Below are 22,690 nucleotides of genomic sequence, written 5' to 3'. Positions count from 1 at the left end.
TCAGACAATAATTTGGGTCAATTTAAATGGCATGTGGGTGTGGGTTTAAATAAATAGCTTTAACCTTTAGCTTACTGATGGAACTGAAAATAGATACAGGCTTGGGCATATAGGAAGAAATGTGCCATTGCTGCCAGCATTACTTTGAATAAATAGATCTCTCTTCAGGGCTGTCAAACCAGCACCTTTGCCAGTAAGAAGCAATAAGATATTTTTTCTTTTTCCTTTTCTATTTTTTAACCAGCAGCCAAGTCTAAAATAAGCTCTTACTCTTTTTTTCCTTTGGTGGTTTTGTATTCCCAGACTTTCACTTTGCAATTTTCTTATATCACCTAGACTTTTAATAACATTCATAGATCTTTGTGGCTATTAACTTGCCCAGTTACACCAAAATGTAGAGTTTCCCCAAGCAGTTATACCCTAAAGGCAGGAATTAGAGCATGTGTTGATATTACTCCGTGTTTGCAGTGTTTCAGCCAGGAACTCTGTGAACTGCTTTTTCCCTACCTACTATTTGTGGCTCAAGAAGTAGAGGAAAGCTCATGGAATTATTTGTTTAGAGGACAAAAAGTGGTGGACCTGCTCTAGTTTAACAATTGTCCTCTCTAGGCTGAGCTCTGTCCCTGCTGCCCAGGTAGTAGATGGGGAGCAGGTATGAGCTCCTGTACTTTGCATCTTCAGGATAGCAGAATTATGGGCAGAATTTGTCTACATGCATGTATCTGGTGAAGAAATATTAACTTAATTGTTATTTTAAGCTCCATACCAATGTAAAAATCTGATTCAGAGTATTGTAATGTGGCAGCTACTCAGTCGTCCACAAAGAGTTGATTTAAAGTCAAAATTTGCAGACGGTAGGAGGGGAGGAGCAAGTTGTTGCTTTATCTGAGGGGACTGAAAAACCTTTTTGAAACTCACATGAAATAAAGAAACCCACAAAGCAAATGCCATGGAATAATTTTCTTAATGCATCCAAGCTGATGGGTGATATTTTGGTCACTAAATAGCAGCGTTATAAATGTTTGCTGCTGAATCCTACAGCCCTAACCCAGTCAGGCAGCTGAGTGCCCTTGCTCTTCCAAGCTGCAGCTGCATTTTCCTTTCAAAGATCAGTGGCATTAACAGCAGTGCAGGTCTCCCACTGTCCATAAGGACAAAGCTCAGCAGCGTGGGAATTGCCTCTGTAAATAAGGTGCTGATAAAGAACTCCCAACTTTAGATCTTGTAAAGGCAGCGGGGTTTCTTGGAGGAGTGCAAAGCTATTTTCAGCTGCTGATTTGCTCATGGAGCATAAATGTGGGCATGATGAAATACGCAGATAATGTTTCATAGTAACCATCTGATAGCTAATAATGGGGAAGAAAAATAAGAGTCGTAAGTTTGGCGTGGGCTGCAGTTTTAGCACCATTTCCTTCTGCAGGTTGTTACTACTGCCTGTACCTGCTGAGCAGCAGATATGTAGTTGCAAAGAGTGCCAAGGGCAAATAAATTCATTTCCTCCATTTATTCCTGAACAGGTTGCCACCCCACTACAAACAGGTTGCAGCCTTGTGTTCTGTAAAACCTAATGCAGTGTCAGCCCTGAGTAACTGTGCCACACCACAGAGTGCCACACTCTGTGGAGAGGTGTTTTGGCATACATTTCCGTAATAAAATCCATAAATTCCACCTTAAATTTGCCTATGTGAAATATGGGTCTCCTCGAGCCAGGTCTCATAAGCTGTTGGAGATCTCTTTCACACCCAAGATAGCTCAGCTACCTTAGAAGGCATAAAATCAGCAGGATGGCTTCTGTGGTAGTGTTGGAAACAAAAAGGTTTTAATAAAAGGTAAAATAACAAAACTCTTTACAGAGAAAAACTGAGCCAGGTGCAAAAGGTCCTTGCCGCTGATAATCACAAAAAAAAAAATCACAAAAAAAAATCACAAAAAAAATCAAAAAAGTGATTAGTTTCTTCGTTCTCTTCTTTTCCTAGTAAATTTCTCAGGCTGGATTTTTTGGCTTCTGTCCAGTTAGCTATCCTTAAGTTTGAGGTGAAGTCCCCCAGGTTCTATGAGATGTCTTTTCATCTAATTGAGGAGAGAAATTTCTGGGCTTGTTTCCTTTTTAAGGGGACAAAGGATAGTTTTGTGACTCTGTCAGCAGGGGACACATTCCTATACCTATGCAAACAGATTTGGAGTGATTCACTAATTTTGCAAGGAGCCTCTCTTGGAAGAGCAGCACAGTTGGTTATGGGGTTGTGATTTCATGTTTTGTGGCTTTGGGATGGGCTGTGGAGTTGCTGAGGCTGGGGGACAAACTGCAGCAAGGTGCCACCAAGGACAAAAGCACAAGAGCTGAAGTCCAGAGGGTTGGACCTGATTTCACAGCAGTGAGACCATTCAGCATCAGTGGTAAGGAGTGAAAGGGGGATGCTTGAGAGAGGTAGAGAAATTCTTCCTTTTGAGGTTATCTGGCTATTCTCTGGTGAATCAAGATGAGGAAGAAAACAACCCAGGTGGTTCAGTTGTTGTGTAACTGTTTGCAAAGATTTCTCAAACTCTTCCCTGAAGCATCTGCTTTTGCTGCTGTCTGATTCAGCTTTATGCTCTAAACAGAGCACTTGTCTGATCTGCTATGGCAAATTTCAAATTCTGAATATCATACAGAATAATCCATAAGTAAACAGTGATATTCTCTGTACTTCCAGGCCCTGGGCATTTTCATGGTTTTATGTGCATCCCTTTGAAACTTCTACTCTGCTAATCAGTGGAGTATTCAAGGATGTGTCCAGCTGAGGAATGCTGGTCACTGTGAGCACTGAAGGCCAGTTGTTGTGTTATCAAAATCTGCAATTCCTGCATGAGGAATGGCCAGCAATATTGAACATGCTCCTACACCAGTGAGGAGCTGCAGGGAGCAGTCTGGGTGCCAGTGTCCATGGCTGTGTGTGCACAGAGGGAGGGGACAGCCTGGCTGATACACAACATTTTGGGTTACCTGTGTGTGACCGTGTTCACAGGGGTTCTTGGATGAGGGAAGAGACGAGGATCTGACTCCATGTTTCAGAAGGCTTGATGTATTATTTTATGATATATATGACATTAAAACTATACTAAAAGAATAGAAGAAAGGATTTCATCTGAAGGCTAGCTTAGAAAGGAAAGAATGATAACAAAGGTTTGTGGCTCGGCTCTCTGTCCCAGACAGCTGGGCTGTGATTGGCCATTAATTAGAAACATCCAACATGGGCCAGTCACAGATGCACCTGTTGCATTCCACAGCAGCAGATAACCATTGTTTACATTTTGTTCCTGAGGCCTTTCAGCTTCTCAGGAGGAAAAATCCTAAGGAAAGGAATTCTCATAAAAGTTGTCTGTGACACCTGTGCAGAATATAAAGGCATGTGCCTGTGTGTGCGGCTGGAATGAGTTAGCACAAACAGCAGAAAAGGTGAATGTTGCAGAATGCCCTTGGGGGAGTGGAGCACCCTGCAGTGACAAAACCTGTCCTGGCTGCACCACCCGATGTGCAGGAATCAGCAGCAGCTCGCCCTCTGACACGGGGCTGCGATGGGAAGGGGGAGTCTGGGCTGAAGATGTTGCTTATGCATGTAACAATTTGTGTCAAGTAGGCACTTTCTTGTTCGTTCCATTTGATCTTTTTTACATACCCTAATTATGGATACAGTCTTGACAAAGATGATAAAGGGCCTCAGGGGTTATAAAACAGGAGGCAAGGTTAAGAAAATTATGTTTATATTCATTAGAATAGGAGAGATTAAGAGGGGTCGTGACCAAGGTGTACAAAACCCAAAAAGTATTGAAGAAAAAATGATGCCGCCAGAATATTTAAGAGGGAAGCTGTGAATACAGGGGTAAGTGGAGAGCAGCTGGCATTTTGATTGGAATTGGTTGTGGGACATTTTTTCAAAGGTTGCTCTTGGTGAAGAAAATTAACTTGTGCTGATCAGTGGGCTGTAGGCAGGCAAGTTAGAACACAGATATGTTGTTGGCCAGAATTATGGGATGCATCATGGAACTTCTTTTTGGAATGTCTGAGTGGGTTGGGTTTGGGCAGAGATTACAAAGGGATTCACCTTTTGAGCTTGTTTGGAATAATGAACTGGGCTGCCAAATGTTGGAAGAGGGGAAGTTCCATGTTCTCATATTAAATCCTTTGTGCAAACTTGTTAACTAAAGCAGAGCTGTGGAATAGATGCACAAAGATAATTCTGGGGGAGTAGCACAGCAAAGGAAGCTTTTCAGTATTGTGTATTGGTACAAATGGGACAAACCAAAGCTGTGTGGCCAAGAACACCACCAGCTGTGCAGCCACATAGGCTAAAATCAAAAGGACATAGAGGCAAAATCAGTTATGGCTATAAAAGGTTATAAAATTACTTAAAACACACTGGAAGTAAGAGGAAGGCAGAAGTCCATCAGGAAGAAAGGGAAGCAAATAAATGGACTAGAAGAGAAGACAGAAATACAAAATGCCATTATTTTGCACTGCTCTTCACAGAAAGGTTAATAACTGTGTCAGATCTGTAACAGTGTTCCCTGTAAGAGGGCTTACAAGCAAAGGCAAGAACAAGATAAGGAGTATTTAGGTAACTGTGATATATTTGGGTCAATGTGGCCTTAAGAAATGTACCCACTGAATTATTTACAACTCTCAGAAGCTTGTGGAGAATAGGGCAATTGTCAGAATTCTGGAGCAAGGCAAACATAGTACCTGTCATCACAGAGGACACTACAAGGGAAACAGAGATTTGTAAATACCCAAGAAGATACAGAGGAAATTACCTGTGAGCACATACCTGTGAGCAGCACAAAGTAACTGACATGCTTTAAGCCCAGAATAATCTGATTTCTTTTTCTGATTGTGTGACTAATACCCAAGAGAGGAGGAAAGCAAAAGCACTTTGTAGCCAGGAGTGTGATGTTCACGTGAGCATCACATTCTCATACCTGAGAGAAAGCTCAGAATTGTGACTGCCAAAGTTCTTGATCAGTGGATCATAAATTTCTTTTAGCAGAGCTTCATATGCCCAGGTAGCAAGGATTTCACTGTGCAACTGAGTGTACACCTGGCTTTAACAAAGTCTTAAAAGAAGTATATTCATGTTTAACTCAGATGTTATTGGACATTTTAGCCATGGGTTGTGAGAAGTATCTGCCTTTATAATTTTGATCAGTTGTTTGAATGATGGACCAAAAAGTGCAATTCTCAAGTGGGAGTGAGCCCCTATATGAAAGATGAAACCCAGTTGCACATATGGAATTGTTTTATAGGGGTCAGTGCTTCAGGTGAGCTCAGGGGATGTCATTGTGGACCTTGAACTGAGGGGTGGCTGTGGTGACATGGTGTTCCCTAAGGATGTGGACAGCTTTGCAGGAAAACAACAACACCAGGTCAGCAAAACCTCTGTTATTAATCTGGGGTCTACTGCACTGAGAAAATGCTGCAAATTTACTGAGGGGGGTCATGTGGGGAAATACATTCAGGGCTATTTTAGAGCAGCTTCCTAAAACTTGAGTCATGGCCTCTTGTTACCAAACTCAAAACAGGTGGACAGTTGCCTTCATAACAGAGCCAAAATTTCACAGTCTGTATGACGTGGAGCAATTCATGCGCTGGTAAATCCAGTTACAGTCCTGATTTAGAAAAACACTGAAGCATCTGCTTAAATTTTTGTCTGACAGGTTTTAACAGGTGCTAAAAGCTCTGCCCTGAATGAATTACTTTGCTGAATCGAGACCCAATCAAGCATATGCTTGTGTTAGGAGAAGGATATATGCAGTGCCTAAGTTCTCTGAAGGGGGGAGGAATATACATTAGGATATTTTTAAATGTCTATTTTTATGTATGCTTTCTCTCAATGGAAATTGCACAGGCTGCAGTACCATCCTCTTTGCTCTCTCTCCAGCTTCCCTTTCCCCAGTGCATTTCCTATGAAAGAGCTTTGCCGTGGGCCACAGCCTGTATTGCAGGGGAGTATCACATGCTGAGAACTTACCTAACATCCTGCAGAAATGTGATGGGTGGGTGGAGGATGGGGAGCTAGAGGTAAGCCTTTAAAAGTTTTCCAAATGATAATTCTTTTTAACCACTCCTCAGGCTTTTGCATAAAGATTGCAGAGTAGGCACTCCAGCAGCTTAGAGGAGCCCTGGATTTATGCTCTGTAATAAATGTATCCATAGGGTGCTGCGTTGTTGTAATGATGGCAAATGACAGTAAAATTAGGAGAATTAATAATGACCCAGCTGGAATAATTTAGCACTGTGATAAGTAAACTCTAACCTAATACTCAGCGTTCTGGCAGAACTATTTACAAAGCACATTGAATGCAGGAGTCTGAGGGGAATCTTCTATAGAAAACAAAGTGAAACCCTAATCACAAACAAATGCCATAGCATGTCATTAAGAGGATTAAGTGGCTTGAAATTGATGTCTAAGGCATTTTGGTTGATTGTTGCTAAAAATACCACATGCTTGACAATTATCTTCTGTTTGCCATGCTCTCTCCTGCTAGTAGTCTGTCATGCAGTATTATTCTTGTTTACCACCCTGCCTCATACCAGGTTTTTATCTGTGAGGTTTGCAGCTTGGTGCCACAGCTGATGTGGAATTCACAGTCTGATGTGTTGGCACTGGTTGGTGCCAGACCATTAATACCTTGATAGCAAGGGAGAGGCCAGGTTCAGCAAACACTGGGCTGAAACCAAAGTGGAACAGCACAAAACTTCTGGAGTCAGTTTTTTAATTAAAAATGCTTGGTTTTAGTTTGAAATACTGTATTGTCCCTAAAAAGTATTTGTTACATTAGAGTTAACAAATTTCTAAAAAAAAATTTAAATTTCAGTGAAGTATTTTACAAATAAATGAGTTTTATATAGACTTGAACTCATAATATCTTTCTGAATAATTAGTATTTCTGAAACTTTGACTTTTGGTCTAAGTAACAAATTTTTAAAGGTAGAAAAATTTCTTACTCTGCCCTGCTTAGTGATTCTGAGCTATTACCTCATTGGTGCTTTGCTGAGAGGAAGAAGCTGCAGCTGCATTGAGGCAAGTCAGATATTTCTGAGGGAAAGCCTGGAAAGTAGCATCGTTGTGTGAGTGAGTGTCACCATATGGAGCATTTCTGAGCTGCTCAGGCTGTCAGTGAAGGGAGTGTGCACCAAGCTCCCAGAGACACGACAGGAGCTGTGGTTGCTGCCATGGCTGTTGGATTGTGTGAGCTGAGCAGGCAGCAGGGAAAGCTCCAGCTCTGATTTAAATCCAGGAATTAGTGGGGAGCCTTGCCATGGAAATTGTGCACGTGGAGCCTTCACCTGCAGCCCCCAGGATGTCCTGGGTGTGGGCATGGACCAGCTCCAGCTCCAACCTGATTGAACATCCTGACTTGAAATATCACCCCATGTCATTCTGGGGGCACTGAATTACCCTGTCAAAAAACATGTCTTTGGCATCACTGGTTAGGTGTGAGCAAATTCTGCTGGCTTTTCCACTTTTGTGTCTTGTAGCCATGCAGTGCTGGGTTATGCTGAGCTGTGCTGCTTTTGTAGTCAGGGAAAATTGGCACTGAGAGATACTGGCATGTCTGCCCTGTTGGCAAGAGGATCAGTGTCCTGCATAATTTGAGAAAAGACTGAAGTGTCTTGTAGTGTGAGAGCTACATATGGACAAAGAAACCTCAGGTTTTGGGGTTTGATTTTTCTTTCCCCTGTATCAGTTTTATAATAATAATTATATCAACAACAACAATACTAATAAAAATAGCTGTCCTGAATCCAGCCATGTGAGATAGCAGTGTGAGATACAGATATTTAAAATCAGATTATTGTCCTCCAAGACTGAGGTTCAGACATTCCATCTATCTGGGCTGCAGGCAGCTGCAGAGGAGTTGCAGGAAAAAAAATAAGGACAGCAAAGTTTTAAACTGTGGTTCAACCCATTCCCTCTCACTTAAGATGAGATGCCAAATCCACTGACCTACTGCCTCTCTTTCATGGATGCTTCTGCCCTTCCTTGGCAATATAATTACAGCATGGCTGGGAGTTCAGACTGTAATCTGGATGTAATCATCCTGCATTGAGGACGCCTGAATAAATAAATATTGATTGCAATCCTAGTTAGTGTCTCCATGAGCTGTGCCTCAGGGCTGCCTCCTCAGGTTAACCTGTGCCCTCTGCAGACCTCAGCCAGAGAAGGTTTTTACCCACAGGGAAGATGGAGGTGACCCAAGTCCATCCTGGCTCCTGCTGATGGCCGTGGTGCTGCAGCTCTTCGGTGATCCTGCACCTGCTGGGAAAGTCACATTTTTAAGGGACAGGAAGGGGAGGTGTTTGCTTGGTGAGACGTTGCCAAATGGAATTAGGATTTGTGTCTAGACAGCAATCAAAATTAGCCTTTCATCCTACATCAAGGTAATATACAAATTGTTCTCTAAGCATTAGTAAGTTAATTGTATTACTTTGAGGATGCATGCATAAATAAGCATTGAATATATTTGCTATAGTGCAAATGGAAATGAAGCTAAAATACCAGCAAAGCTGGAGACTCCTCACTACTGGTTTTTCTTAACCCTCCTGTTCTGGCTGTGAGCTGGATTATTTTGGGTCACTATTTCCCTTTTCTGTTGATTTAACCCAATGTAATTCTACATTCAGTGGGTGTTTAGATGACCAGGTGAAATGCAATCTTCATAAATTATTAAGACCAGCGAAGTCCCTCATGCTGCACAAAGGATTCTGGCTGCAGAGCAGTAAAGGAGCTTGCTCTGAGTCACAACCAGCATCTTTATAAAGTAAAAAAAAAAAAATCTTTTGAAAAAACTAAATGTAACAGACTATAAATGAAAGAAATGCAGTTATATATCAGAGCAATCCATTAAAGACACAACCTGCTGAGAGATGCTACAGTATCACTCATTTCTCTGTAAGTCAGTACATAAACTTGTTTTTAATTTTTTTGGCAGACTTATGAAGCCAATTATCCTGGTAATAAATATTCAGCTTTAATGGGCAAGTAAATAATTAATGTTATTGCCTTTGCAAATTTAGCTTTTCACTTATAAATTAACATAATTAAAATAGTAATGTTTCAGTACGCATTTTACCAGCCAAAATCTAAATCAAGCAATTAAACTGTAGGTTTTTCACATCAAATGAGTTGAGTTTATAATGATACAAACTGTGGGCATAAATCTGCTTTTCATGGTCAGATTCATTATAGAAACATGAAGAAAAATTATTCTGCAGTAGATGTAATCAAGTATATTATTTGAAAAACCATTAATATATACTTTAACTACTTCTTCTTGTCCTTTCACAGTGAAATAGGAAGGAAAAGCACATTTCCCATGAGTCTCTGGCCCAGCAATAATTGCCTGTGTATAATTGTAATGGCCACTGTACAATGGCTGTCAGAGCATAGTGGCTGTCACATCTCTTTGGATTGATTGGAAAACCACAATGCACAGTATGGATCTGAAAAGGAAAAAAATTACTCTGTAGCCATTAACTTAAAAAACTCCAGTCTGAGTTGCACAGGCTGCAAATTTGATCGTACACTTTTCCTCCCCTACTCATTGTTTTATATTTTTTGTGAGGAGCGTGTGCTGTCCTCGTGTCAGTGTTCCAGCTTGGTGAGCAATCAGAGCAGAAAAGCTTTTCTTGATAAGAGGAGATGAGTTAGTAGGAATGTGCAACTATTTCTGCTCTGAGTGCAGCTCAGAGCTGGTGAAATTCAGCCCTTTGGGTAGTTGATCCCCAGGAGCAGTGTGAGGCTGTAACTTCAAGCTGGCTCAAGGGTTCAGGAGGTTGCATCAAAATTTCTGAATTTTCTTGTGAGAGGCAGTGAAACTCCGTGGCTTCTGAAAATTAGAAGCTTCAGGGACATCAGACTGTAGGAACTTGAGCCTTTCTCATTTTGTTTTTAGACTGGGAATGTCACAAGAGCATTTCAGTTTGTATGACTGGTGTCAGTTTTTGACTCTTAAAAGGACTACATTTTGTTAGAAATGGGAAAAGCTCAGAGGTGACTCTGACATTCATCTATAGACAAGGGCACACACGGATGAAAACTTGAAGTCTGAAAATTTGCTCAGAGAAGTCCTGATAGCTTGTACTGAGAGCCCAGAGCTTTAGACATTTCTGGTCTTGCAGTCTCCACAGATTATAATTTATCATGGGCCGAGCAGTCTATTTATAGCTCCTCAAAATGTTTCTAAGAGCAGCGTTTTGCAAGCTGCCAAAGGTTTGCAGATTTGTAATGAGGAAAATTCCTCGATGCACAGGCTTGCCCACATCCAGACCTGCTCATTGACATTTTTACAAGCTGTGATTTCATAGTCCTTTCGTGTCCCAGAACCCAGGGGGCAAATTTATCCCTGCGAAGGCCCACTCAAGTCGCACCAAAGATGAATTCAAGTTAATGAATTTTATTTTAGTGGTGTTCAAACCATTTGCAGATAGGCAGCTGTAGGCTTTTTGCAGTATCCAAGTGTTTAAGCTTTAGTGGACTGAAAAAGAAATCTTTGAGCTGAATTTGTGCTGGTTGACTTAAATGCACACAGAACTGCAGGTGTGGTTTTGACAACAATATTATCTGGAGTTTTAGAAACACTTTAAAAAGAAGAAAAGCACGCTAGACTCTCATGCATGATATCTGTGGGTCCATATTGCCAATGATATTTTAATTGGACACAATTACGTGCTGGTGAGATGAGCTGTGGGTGGGAGAGCAGCGATGCAAGCACCTGATGGCACAGGCAGTTCTCTTGTAAGCACTGCTAACTCTGTCTGTCAGTGTGCACCTGTAGGAAATACAAATTTTTATCAGTGAAAAGGCCAATTTCTATCTCAAAGGTTGCTCTGTTAGAAGTAGTTTTAATCTGTATTTAATTATTGTACTTTAGCCATGTCTAGGTTTAGACGGCATTGAGGTGCCCTGTATGGTTTTTTTGCCAGTGGTGGCTAAATGAGTTTTTTTCATGTCATGCCAAGCTCTGCCTGGGTTTGATGGCATATTTCTGGCTGGGCCTGGCCCTGGAGTCAGCAGGGCCATGTCTGACAAGAATCCAGCCTGTTTTGTAACAAGGGTATTCTAAACTCCCTGACGTTTGATGGTCCCCTTTTAGCTGTTTTGGTTTTCAGCACAAATCAAACATTGCTCTGAGGCACCTGAGCAGTGAAGGCAGTTCAGGCACTGCTGTTCAGGCTGGCTCTGCTGGGAGCTGTATTTTTGCTCCTTTCTTTAGGATTTACAGCACTTTAAGGCAGAGTTTCCCCACGGAAGCGCTGTGACACTGCCTTGTTTTATGGGTGAGTTAGAGTATTGCCGGTGTTTGCTGACTTAGTTGAAATCCAGCAAACCTCCTTTCTCTGAGAGCAGGCAGCAGGAGGTGTTTGCATGGGTGAACTGGAGATCTCTCCCATGTGGAGGCTGAAGAGGGATGTGTGCGTGTTTGGAGAGGAGGGAGAGCATTGAGGGAGTTGTGGTTTGCAATTGCAGGTGCTGTGTAGTGGAAGGCCAGCTTCTGGGGCTTGCTTTTCTTTCCTTGTTGTTCTTTTTAACTTGCATCAGCTTCTCCAAACTCCTGACACTGTTCCTAGAAAGCTTCAGCATCCTCCCAGAGCCCCAGGTCTGCTCTGGCCTGTTCTGGCTCCCCAGTCCCTGCTCACCCTTTTCTCATTTGATGCCAGATCACATCCTGCCCTCTCTGTGCCCTCCTGCTCTGTCCTTTCTGCTGAAATCAAGGCACTCAAAGGCTCTAGGGGTTTACCAGGCTTCTGTGCTGGTTACCAGCTCAAATTTAGTTTCTTTCTCTTCACTTATGCAATCCACATAGGAAAAAGGACATTTGGGAAGTCAGGCTGGTGTTTTTTAGTGTTGTTGAATTCGATGCACTCTCCAAGGTAACGGATCTCTGCACTGAGTGAGGGACCTTTCTGTGTCATTTGTGGACTTTGCTGACTCCTGCTTTCCCTGGGTTGTAAAAGGGAATGGTGGGACTTTGGATACACAGAAGTCAGTTCTGGATGGCATAATAGAAATTTGCTGATTTCAAATGAGATTAAAGTTAATAGTGGTCAAGTTAATGCCTTTAATAAAGAAGGATAGTATGTGTATTAAAAGCTTAGGCTCTGATGTCCTGTTCCTGCTTACTTTGCTTGGGTCGAAGTTCTTGTTGGATGGATGAATTAAAAATGTTTTTTCTCTGGTTAGTGTAATTCTGCGTTGCTGCACAGGTTGATAAATTTTGTTTCCCTTGGGTCAGCTGAGGTTTTCACAGCACATCCCACCTCTGCAGTGCTGTGGTTGCAGAGTGGAGCCCTCACCTGGGAACTCCCTGGCAGAGGTGTGTGAGTATGTGAGCCACAGGAGGAGAAGGGAATGTGGAAAAGTGATAATCTGTCCCAACTTTTGCAAAACATCCCTGGCTCAGTGTTAAAGGGATGAGGAGTAAAAAGGAAAATAAATGCACTGACTTTGCCTTACCAATGAGTTAAGGACTCTGCCGTCCTAAATTTGGAAATGAAGCTTTTTAGTGAGCTGCAGAACAAGGTGATGTTGATGCTGTGTGCTTGGGGCTGGAGAAACTTGTTTCAAATTTGTGATATAAGAGACCTGCTTGAACCAGTAGCTGTGAGAGTGAGACCTGTGGCTTAACTGTGACACTGAGATGAGTGACAGGATTGTTCCCTTGTTAGATTCCCATTTCAGGTTAGAGGAAGAGGAAATCCACTTAGATCTTGTTCCATCAGTGAAGGTTGTATCACACAGCTGCTTCTGGTACAAACCTGTCAGCTCTTGTTGGGAGAAGTGGCTTCATTTCATTACTCGATTATTTCGATGGTCTGTCTGGTTAAATGGAAGCTGGTTGCTACTCACCACTGAAGTGAGTTCAGAATTGCTTTTTTCCCCCCACAAATGTGCTTCCAACCCTTTGAAAGCATTATTTGACAAATGTGCTTCCAGCCCTTTGAAAGCATTATTTGACAAGGACATATGCATTGCAGTAACTTCATCATTGCTTTCAATTGAACTGGCAGAAGAAACAATAATCTCCTGAAAGAGCTTCAGAACAAGGGCAGATGTAAACACCTAAGGGGCCCAGGAGATGTTATTTTATAGTCTAAGCAGACTGTAATAGTAGGAGTAATAATAATAAAAACACTTAATAGTGTAATGCAGCTTTGGCAGCTGGAGAGTTAGACAGTAACCTGCAACTTAATGCTTTTGAACTTGGGAAGCAGCTTTGGTTAAAACCAAATGCCTGCTGAAGAAAGGAGTTTATATTATTTAAAATTTGGTAGTATTTCCATGGCACTTCTTGGATTCATCTTCAGAAAGTATTTACTTATGTGCAACAGCAGCAAGACCTGTTCAGTGTCAGAGCATTTTCTAACACACCAAGATAATAATTACATTCTTGAACCTGGTAATGTAACATTGATGCTATGATGATGGGAATAGTTCCTTCAACAAGGGTGATTGACCACTTATTTCCTTTTTCCTGGACACCATGAGTTTGTACCTGGATAACAAAAATCAATGCTGATCTTCAGCAGCATCACAGTATGCTATTGTATTAATCCCAGTCAGCATATTCTTCATTTATTATTGCCTGCATTCTTTAATAGAGTTTATTTCCCATCATACCACCAGCCCCCACCAAATTTCTAATGCTGGGTGTTACCACTTGAATTGCAGCTCTCCTGTTTCACTATTTGTTTTGTTGGCAGGGAAGGGGAAAAAAAAAAGCCTCCAAACAGCTGAGTGCCAGTAGTGCTGATGACTTCTGTTTTATTTATGTTTTGCACTGAGCCATGGTGAATGATAAAGTGTGTCTGGGACACGGCTGTGGGCAACACTCTTAAGTGTTATAGTTGGAAATCTGCCAGAGTTGCATTGCTACCAATTTTTTACCACTAGCCTTCTGCAGGGAAAGATTCAAAGTCTCATTTTATTCCCTTCTTCACCCGTGTCACCTTTGCAGTAAATTAATGTGAGATCTTCAGCAGAGATGGAGCTGACGTGGGGAGCTGCTGCTGCCACAGCTTCCCCTGGGACTGGAGCTGAGAGGAGTCAGGAGCATCCCTGGGGATAAAGAGAGCTTGGCTTGGAGCTGGAGCCTGTGGTGGGGTTGTGCTGGTGCTGTCCTGCAGCTCAGCAGGAAGCTCTGGGCTTGATCCCGAGGAAAAAGCAGAAAGCAGCAGTTGTTCCCTGCTCAGCCGTGTGGGGACTGTGTCCGAGGCTGTAATTAGCAGATATACCTGCTAATGAATTGGTGTAATCCCCTGCTGCGCTCAGAGTCTGCTGGGGGATCTCTTTTCGTGCCTTGCAGAGGTAGGTGACCTTGCTAAATACTTAGCAGTAAAAATGTGTTTTCCTTTGCCCGTTTCACAGCCTTTCTTCTGGCTCTACCACTGGAGCTCTTCTTTATTAATTGAAAATACTTACTCAAGTTTAGTTTCAGGGAAGGAGGGAAGTTAGAAGAATGTGTATGAACATGTTCCATATGTGTCATACAAATCTGCGTGAATGCACACACATATGGAATTCTGATTTCTTAATGGCCACGCTAGCAATAAAAAAAAAGAAATTTAATATTTAAACAAGGAGTTATGTTTTCAATTATTTTTCAGTCACCAGCCACTTAAAATATTTAATCTTTTCTCCGCCCAACTAATTTATTCAATTGCAATTAGGTAGATTGTAATTAATATTTGATGAGACAAACTAATACTAATTTGCATATCTACTACGCTGTGATATTTGCACACAGATGTGTTGTTTGGCTTCCAGATACCTCTTTTTTGCCCTTGCTGAAGTTGCAGATGCTCATCAAGGTTGCCACAAGGCCCTTAAGCTGTATGACACACAAATCTAAGGATGAGTGTGCTGGTTCAGAGGAGGATCCAGCCAGCTCCTGTCCTCACCCCAACAGGAATCAATAGTTGATGCCTAAAGACAAGAATTAAGAACAGGGCAAAGGTACAGCAAGGCTTCCTGAGAGACACAAAGTCTCCCAGACTTCATTGATTTGTGGCCTGGAAATATCCCAAGATAGAAATGGTGTCTTCAAATTTAATATTTGAGCTTATTTGTTACGTCTAAAGTATGTAGTTATTTTGTATAATGCATGCTTTCCATCAGCAAAGGACTGAGATTCCTCCAAGGGAAATACTCTCTTTTTACTGGAAAAATGTCTTGTCTGCCTTTTCTGATTAATGAGAACATCCATATGCTGGCTTTTGTGAGTGGAAGACGGATCTGATACCACTTAACTATGTTAACTGAATGTAAAAATCTGAAGTGGTGGGATAATGAAAGTAATTTGCAGTTTGTCGGCGTGTTCCCTCTGATCAAAGGGAGTGGGGGAGCACAGCAACTTAGGAACAACACAACCAGACTCTGGGGTTTCTAGGACATGGGGCATTTTTTGCAAGTTCAGACTCGGTTTGTTTCAGGTAGGAACAGTGCCAGCTCCTACAGCAGGTGCAGGCTTAAGTGGATGGTTTGGGTTGGAAAGGATGGGTTGGAGTTGGGTTGGAAAGGATCTTAAAGCCCATCCAGTCCCACCTCCTGCCATGGGCAGCTTCCACTGTCCCAGGTTGCTCCAAGCCCTGTCCAGCCTGGCCTTGGACAGTTCCAGGGGTGGGGAGCCACAGCTGCTCTGGGCACCCTGTTCTCACTCTGTGGCAGCTCCTGAGGCTCTGGGCTTGGCAAGAGCTGCCCAAAGACAAGGAGGTACAAGAACCATCTTGGCAGCTCTGTGATGAGATCTCTGAGACTCTGACAGGGAAACCAGCTGGACACTGACCATCAGGTCAGGACTGACCTACTGAATGTGAAGGGATTTTCTGTAAAACTGTGCAGGTTTGGCCAACACAAATGGCATACATTCTTTTTTTTTTTTTTTTTAGCTATATTTTTTCTTCTTTTTTTCCCCTTGTATGGTTCTGAGCCAACACAAATTATAGCTCATGAGGGTTTCCATGCATTTATCTTCTGTAGCTTTTTTGCTTTATTGCTGACTGGGATGGTCCCTGGCCTGGCTCCCTGCCTCTGTACTGTGTGATCACATCAGCAGAGTGTGGAGGGAGCGCACTGCCGTCAGAATGGAACATCTACACTTTGCTGCTCCCTGCAAAGCTGGCCATTGATTTAATTTCATTAAGTTGCCCCATCTCAGTTATATCATGAGAAATGGGAACTGTGCACACTAACTGCATTTTGTCATGAATAACGTTGTTTCACCTCATGTTCCTTCTTCACATTGCTAGATATTCTTTGGCAAACTGTGCTAAACAGGAACATCCAGAGCCCCACCTTTCCCAGCCTGAGCCCAGGTTACAGTGAGGATCTGGTGCTCTTGCTGTTACTTCCTCCACTCAGCTGATGCTCTGGTTAATGCACAGAAATGTAGCACTGATTTTCTTTAGTGACTATTCTATGTTACAATTTACGAGTAGAAATGAAAAAGTAATTGTAGCTGTGGTCTCCAGAGATAAAATCCCTTAAAAGCAGCAGAATTAGGTCTTACTGCTGCCTGCAGATCAAACTAGTGCAGCATCAGCCATTCCTGTGCCCATAAGTCACTCAGCAGCCATTTCAGTTGGCAGTCTGATTTTTCATGGTTGGCCTGGAAGAGGACAGGAACTGAAGGTTCAGTTTTGTCCTTCATGTCTGAGTTCAGGAGAGGCAGGAGTTCTGCGAATGTGGACAATAATCACAGGGCTGAGGTCTGCCTCCCTGACTCCTGTTCTGGGTGTCCTGCAAGGTGTTGTGAGTGCAGTAAAGTAATTAGTGCTAAATAAAGCAAATTTATTGGATTGTTCTGATTGGTGTGACTATGTGATCTGTGTGGACTTCAACAAAAAAAGAAAAAATCCATTATGTTCATTTGTGTGTGTGTATGTGTATGCGTGTGTATAAATATATATATACACATTTATTTATTTATTTATTTATTTATTTATTTATTTATATGTATATAAAAGGCCGTATGACGCTAACTTCCAGTATGCCCAATTTCATGTGCTGGTTGCTGAAATCTTCCTTCTTGCAAGCCCAAAACCTAGTGTGTTTTCCAGATAGGTGTGGGGGTTCAGGGTTTCTTGTGAAGGTGTAATGGGATTTTGTGATACTTTGAGCTGTCATGGGTTTCCTCCTCTGAGGGAAACCTCTTGGATATCTCTGGTGGTTTTTCCCTTTGCTTTTCATAAAATTCCTGGGCAAAGTCAGAGTATCTTCATGGCTTCTGAGTTGATCTTAGGAGAGCATCTCTGGGTGTGGTTTAAGGATGTGAGCCATGGATATATCTGACACAGGGTGCTCAGGTGCTGCTTTTTCCTCAGTCCTCACCTGTTTTGTGTTGCTGTGCCCAGTTTTGCTTCACAAAAGGCTGTACTATCTTCATGGGGGAAGGATGATCCTTTGAGTGTTTCCCATCTGCCAGGGCCGAGGGATGAGCATTTGCAGTTCCCAGTGCTGCTCTGAGGTTTCTGCTTGCTGGTAGTGCTGCCTCCATCGCTGTCTCTCACATCCCTGCTCAGTGCCAGGGTCTGACCTCTTGGGAGCTCTGAGCACCTCCAGCAGTGACAGTGGGCTGGAAAATGTGGTGTTGCTGAGCCCCCTGCTCCCAGAAAACCCCAGGACATTTCCCAGTCTCTGACAATTGCGTTGGAGGCAGAACTTTGGGAACTGTGGCGTGTTGGGTTGGCAGTCACGACTTCCCATCTGCTGTGAGCTCCTGAGCTTTGAATTTCTTGAGTAAGAGCCATTTTATTGTGCAGAGTATTAAGACTGAGGTGATGTCTCTGCTTTTAATATGAAAGTCCTGTTATTCTTCAGAAATGCCATAATGAATTAAAATATTCCCTATGGAGAAGTGCATTACTTACTTTTGTGTTACAATATTGGACTGGAATAAAAAGCAGCCAGGCTGTCATTCATTTCCTGGTCTAGGGACACTATGAAAGTACTGTAAAGCAAGAATAGCTTTGCACCACATTTCTTGAATTCAATGATTGCCCTCTGAAGGTGCCACACATGATGGATTGTCACAGACTCTCTGTCCTGCCTTGACATTTCATTCCTATCCAATGTTGTCTTGTGTTCTGCTCTGAATCTGCCAGACAACTGACCCTAGAATTTAATGCCACACCTTCTTCTCTTTTCTTTTTCTGAGCAGCATCCTCTGCAGCTGAGGCTCTGAAATACTGGAGGACACTGCATCTTCCTCAGGGACACGGGCAAGGGAGAGCTGGAGCCTCTGGGGGGCTCGGACAGGAATTGTGGTTGGTGGTCGCCTGAGGAACTTACCTTCACCCCAATGTTGCTCTGAAAGGAGTCGTGTCCAACAGTCAGGTTTGGTAAGGTATGTATTTCTTCCCCTGCTCTTGTATTTTTACTCTTTTCTGAATATCTACATGTGGGGAAAGCAGAGCATTAGCAGCCTTTGAGTATATTGCTGCATTCATGGCATGCTCATACTGTGTCTGTAAATAAGCTTTGCTCTCCCTGAATTTAGAAAGCGTTCACCAGGAGTGAAGTGTTTTTATTGTCTTGGGCTTGAGGGGGTGTCTGCTCATGTGAAGTTCTTTATTGAACGAAATGCTCGCTGATGGTTGTGTGTTGCTGCTGGTGATGGATACTTGGTGATAGGAATCTGTGTTTTGAAAATCCCACTTGTTGTGTTTCACTAATGACTGTAATTCTGGGGGTCAGAGGTGGGGAAAATAAAAGGAGATGAAGTAGCCCATTTGTAATTCAGCCCCGTGCTTTTCTTTGTGCTTTGTATATCCTCACTGTGTGCAAAGGATGGAAATACCACTACCAATTTCCTGTATAATTGTATTCTCCCTTTGTTGTGTAGCACTTAAAATTTTTGTCTGTGTGAGTGTTCTCATACTCACACAAATGTTGCCCTGGCTGTGCTGGAACTGTAGCAAGGCAATATGCAACCATTTTCTAAAAAGAAACTGAAGGGCAGGATGTATTGTTAATGAAGATCATGCTAGTGAGATTTTAGGGTAATACAGTCTCTATTGCTTCTTTTACCTAGGTCAAGTTATTTCTGTGAAGGCAAAGTTTTCTGAGTCAAAAAACCCCAAAAAAACAGTTTTAAAGCAATGGTTCCAAGATCTCAGTAGAGTGGTATCAGATGATATTATCCTTTTTCATTTAGCACATGGGTATTGACTTCCTCCATATGACTGAACCAGCACTATAATCTTGTTGAGAAAAGTACAGCAGCAATATAACACCTGTGCTTGGTGTCAGTGGAGGAGCAGGGAAAAGAAGTCAAGACTTTCTTAAAAGCCTCTAAAATAAATCACAATCCAGGTGAGTGTACATTACTTCTCCTGCTTTTGATCTGGTTGCACTTGTCATGTCAGCTCTGGAAATTGTGGGCTCTAACTCATGCTCCAGCAGAGCTCTGCCAGTGTCTGGCAATTGCAGGGAAAAGTTGGTTGGAACAGCTTAAATTGGGTGCTTAACTTTTAAATGTTGAGGGTCAAGAAAGGTCTGTTCCAACCACAGCATGTGCTGTTAATTTGTACAGGAATTTCAGGCAAACAACACGGTTGCCAGGGCAAGGTTCCCATCATTACAGCACAGCTCAGCTCTGCTTGTCTGCCTGCTCTGGTTTCTGGAAGAGGAGCTTGTTAGACATTGCTCCTGCCTTTATTATCCTCTTCACTTCTGTTTATTTCCAAGCTACTGCTCTTGTGATTATAACACTTAAAAGGGAAGGTTGTAGGAGAGGTATTTTGTAATCAAGAGAGCTTCTTGACTCTTGCAGAGAAAAATTTGGCAGTGTTGTAATATAGAAACCACAGCAGTTTTGTTTATTCCTTGTTTGGGTTTGAGATTTCTGAGTTGAAATATGTAAATCTTCTTTGCAAAGAGTGTGTGAGTTTTTCTGGGTACCTGGGGTGTGTGAGGATCTGCTCCAGAGATGTTGGTTGCTGGTGTGACTGTGGTGCTGCTCCTGCCTTGGATAGGGGGGCAGGAAATGAGCTCCCCTGTCATTCCTGAGCCAATCCAAGTCTCACTCTAAGGTCTTTATAAATGATTTGTGTGAAATTATTTTTGAGGCATTAAACTCTAGGTTGGACTTGGATTATACTTTTGCATTTTACTTCGTTACCATCAGATCTAAAACTTGGCTCTTATTTAAATTTCACACTTATGGAAACTTCATCTTCAAGAAGAACACTGCACTTGGAGAAGATTGTGCTAAACTATAAAGAATTGGTCAAACTGTTGCTCACTTGAGTAGATGAGACCTTTCCTTATTGATTTCCTTCATCTTGGGGACTCGTGATTGCCAGAGTACTTGACTGCCATCAACTTTATCTGTTCCCACAACACCCTTTAAGACAGAAGTGCTACTTATGTCCATTTTGTAAATGGTGCATAAGAAACAGAGTCACTTCTAGGTCACTTTTAAGTGGCAAACATCTGTCCCTGATTTTCAGGCAGCTGGAGGCACACAGCCCTGGCTGAGCACCAGATTCAGTTATGGATCTTTCTGAGGTCACTGCTCCCACCTAATCCAGTTTCTTCCATGAGTCCTGCTCTCCCAAGTAGAGAGGGTTTTAATTAAGTGATTACAGTAACACTTAATGACATCAGGACTCAAGGTTTCCCTCCCTATCTCTACTGAAAACTGAAACATCTGTTCAGATAATGTGAGCTGAATTCATCTTTGCAGCAGGGTGTTTGCTCACGTGAGACGAGCAGATTCCCTTTTAGCAACACTTATGAAATTGTGCTGATGGTAATCTTATTGCATGAGGAATTAGTCTAAATGGATCTGCAGATAATGTGCAGAGCAGTAGGTTTTTTTTCTGAAATTGCTCACTTTTAGATTAGTAGAATCTGGTTAGTAAAATGCTCTGTTTGGCTGAAAAGGCACATTTAATAAATATGTAAGAGAAATTTTTAAGTAGCCATTAAACATAGTTAATAAATTTTATCTTGCAAGTAGAATTGGAAAAAAAACCTGTTCATTTAATGTGTTTTATGGCTCTCATAGCAATTAATTGTCTTCATTACATGAACATAAATCCTCAATGTAATTCACCTTTTTCAGATTAACTGCTATGGAAATTTTCCCTTTGCTTTGTTTGGACTAGTAATATTATTTCTCTTTTCTAAAAGTTGAATATCAACATCACATTTTTTTTACCTTTTCCAGATGTTCTGTAGATCAGTTCCAGTTAAAAAAAATCTCTTTGTGCTCCAGGCCAGTGCAGGGGTGGTGTTGCAGCTGTGCTGCTCTGGCCAGGTGAAGCAGAGACTTCAAGCCCTGCTTGACCTGCAGCAGAGCAGTGAGCAGGTCTGCCTCTCTCATTCATTGTATTATATGGTCTGATAAAACCTTATTATTTCTTTCTTCAAATTTTTCTTCTTTCTCACATTATTTCATTTATTAAATCAGGAAAAAACCTCTGATTTCATATGCCTGTGGGTTTGGCTCTCACACTAAGACCCTAATGCAAATTTCAGTGTCTTTGCTGAGCGGTACAGGTGGCTGTGTGTGAAAATTCGTCAGTAAAATTGTCCTCCAACATTATTGTGGGAAAATTTTGGTTGAGGCATCACGGGATTGCTGCTTGAATTCCCAAAATTAAGTTAAAAGCTGTATTTTGATTAAAGCCTTTATTCCCCTGGATTGAATTTTGCACACCAGACAGGACAAGAGGACAGCATGCAGGATCGTGTTTTACATATGTTTTTTTTATCAGTGAGCAGGATGAGCTTGTTTGCATGAGTAACATTTATGCAAATGTTTTCTAATGTTCCTCTGGACTGTTTTGCCAGGGTGAGGATATAAAACAGCTATTTTATTTGCATGTTTTTGTTGCAAGATCAGCAGACTGGCTGTTAAGGTATCAATTCTCTTGATGACGGCACTTCTGCAGCCCCATTCACTCAGCTTCTCCTCACAGGGCTTTTATTGAATCCATCAACCTGACACATATCAAAGCACAATTTCTGATAACAAATATCTTGTTGTAAAATGAATTAAAGAGGTGATAGCAGCGGCAGAACTGAGTTGAATTTCTGAAAGAAAATAAGAAACTCCAATACTAACATGAGATTCTTAAGATACCAATCACAGAACAGAAATATAATAGTCCTTTACCTGTTCTCCTGAAGTGCTGAGAAGTCAGTGGGTCTGTCTGCAGTCATTCAGATGGCCTTGCTCCTGGGCTGGCCGCTTGTGCCTCTGCCTTCTGCCCTCTGATGTTTGTAGAGGTGTTTCAGAGAGCGTGATGAAGTTGGGGTTTGTTTTCTTCTGGAGACATTTCCCCTGCAAGGAGCAGCAACCTCCTTGTGGTAACTCTGCACTCCAGTCGTGCAGAGACCTGGGGACTGAGGGATGGAAATGCTGGCTCTGAGTGCAGCACACATTCCTTCTCTCAGAAGTCAAAGCAGTTTGGAGCCCCTTGTCCTCTGCAGAGCTGCTGCTTGGCACCCATGGGCTGTGTTTTAGGCTGAGTCCAGCCAGGGTGGAAAAGGGCCTGTGTTTCTTTGGGCTGCAGGTGGTTTGAAATTAGCTGGCTCAAAACCTTGATCTGAGAACAGATTTTCTCTGTCTCCTTACAGCCTTCTCCTGCCTGTTTTGCTCTCTTCATCCTGCTTTTCTATTCCCTTTGGTTTTGCATCCCTCA

At 42.2% G+C, this 22,690-nt stretch overlaps 1 protein-coding gene across 13 annotated transcripts in view; it reads left to right on the top strand.

Annotated features, from left to right (window-relative positions):
- SGCD (sarcoglycan delta) overlaps positions 1-22,690 on the top strand; it is a 492,080-nt gene that overhangs the window by 279,360 nt on the left and 190,030 nt on the right. For all 13 annotated transcript variants that reach the window (XM_064724715.1, XM_064724706.1, XM_064724704.1 and 10 more), the window contains one exon: positions 18,196-18,381. The gene's annotated coding sequence lies outside the window, so the exon portion shown is untranslated. The remainder of the gene's footprint in view (positions 1-18,195; positions 18,382-22,690) is intronic.

Source organism: Zonotrichia leucophrys, chromosome 13 (genome assembly GCF_028769735.1).
Source record: "Zonotrichia leucophrys gambelii isolate GWCS_2022_RI chromosome 13, RI_Zleu_2.0, whole genome shotgun sequence".
Taxonomy (NCBI): Eukaryota; Metazoa; Chordata; class Aves; order Passeriformes; family Passerellidae; genus Zonotrichia; species Zonotrichia leucophrys.
Note: the sequence above shows the minus strand (reverse complement) of the source record. Positions and strands in the feature narration are given on the sequence as shown.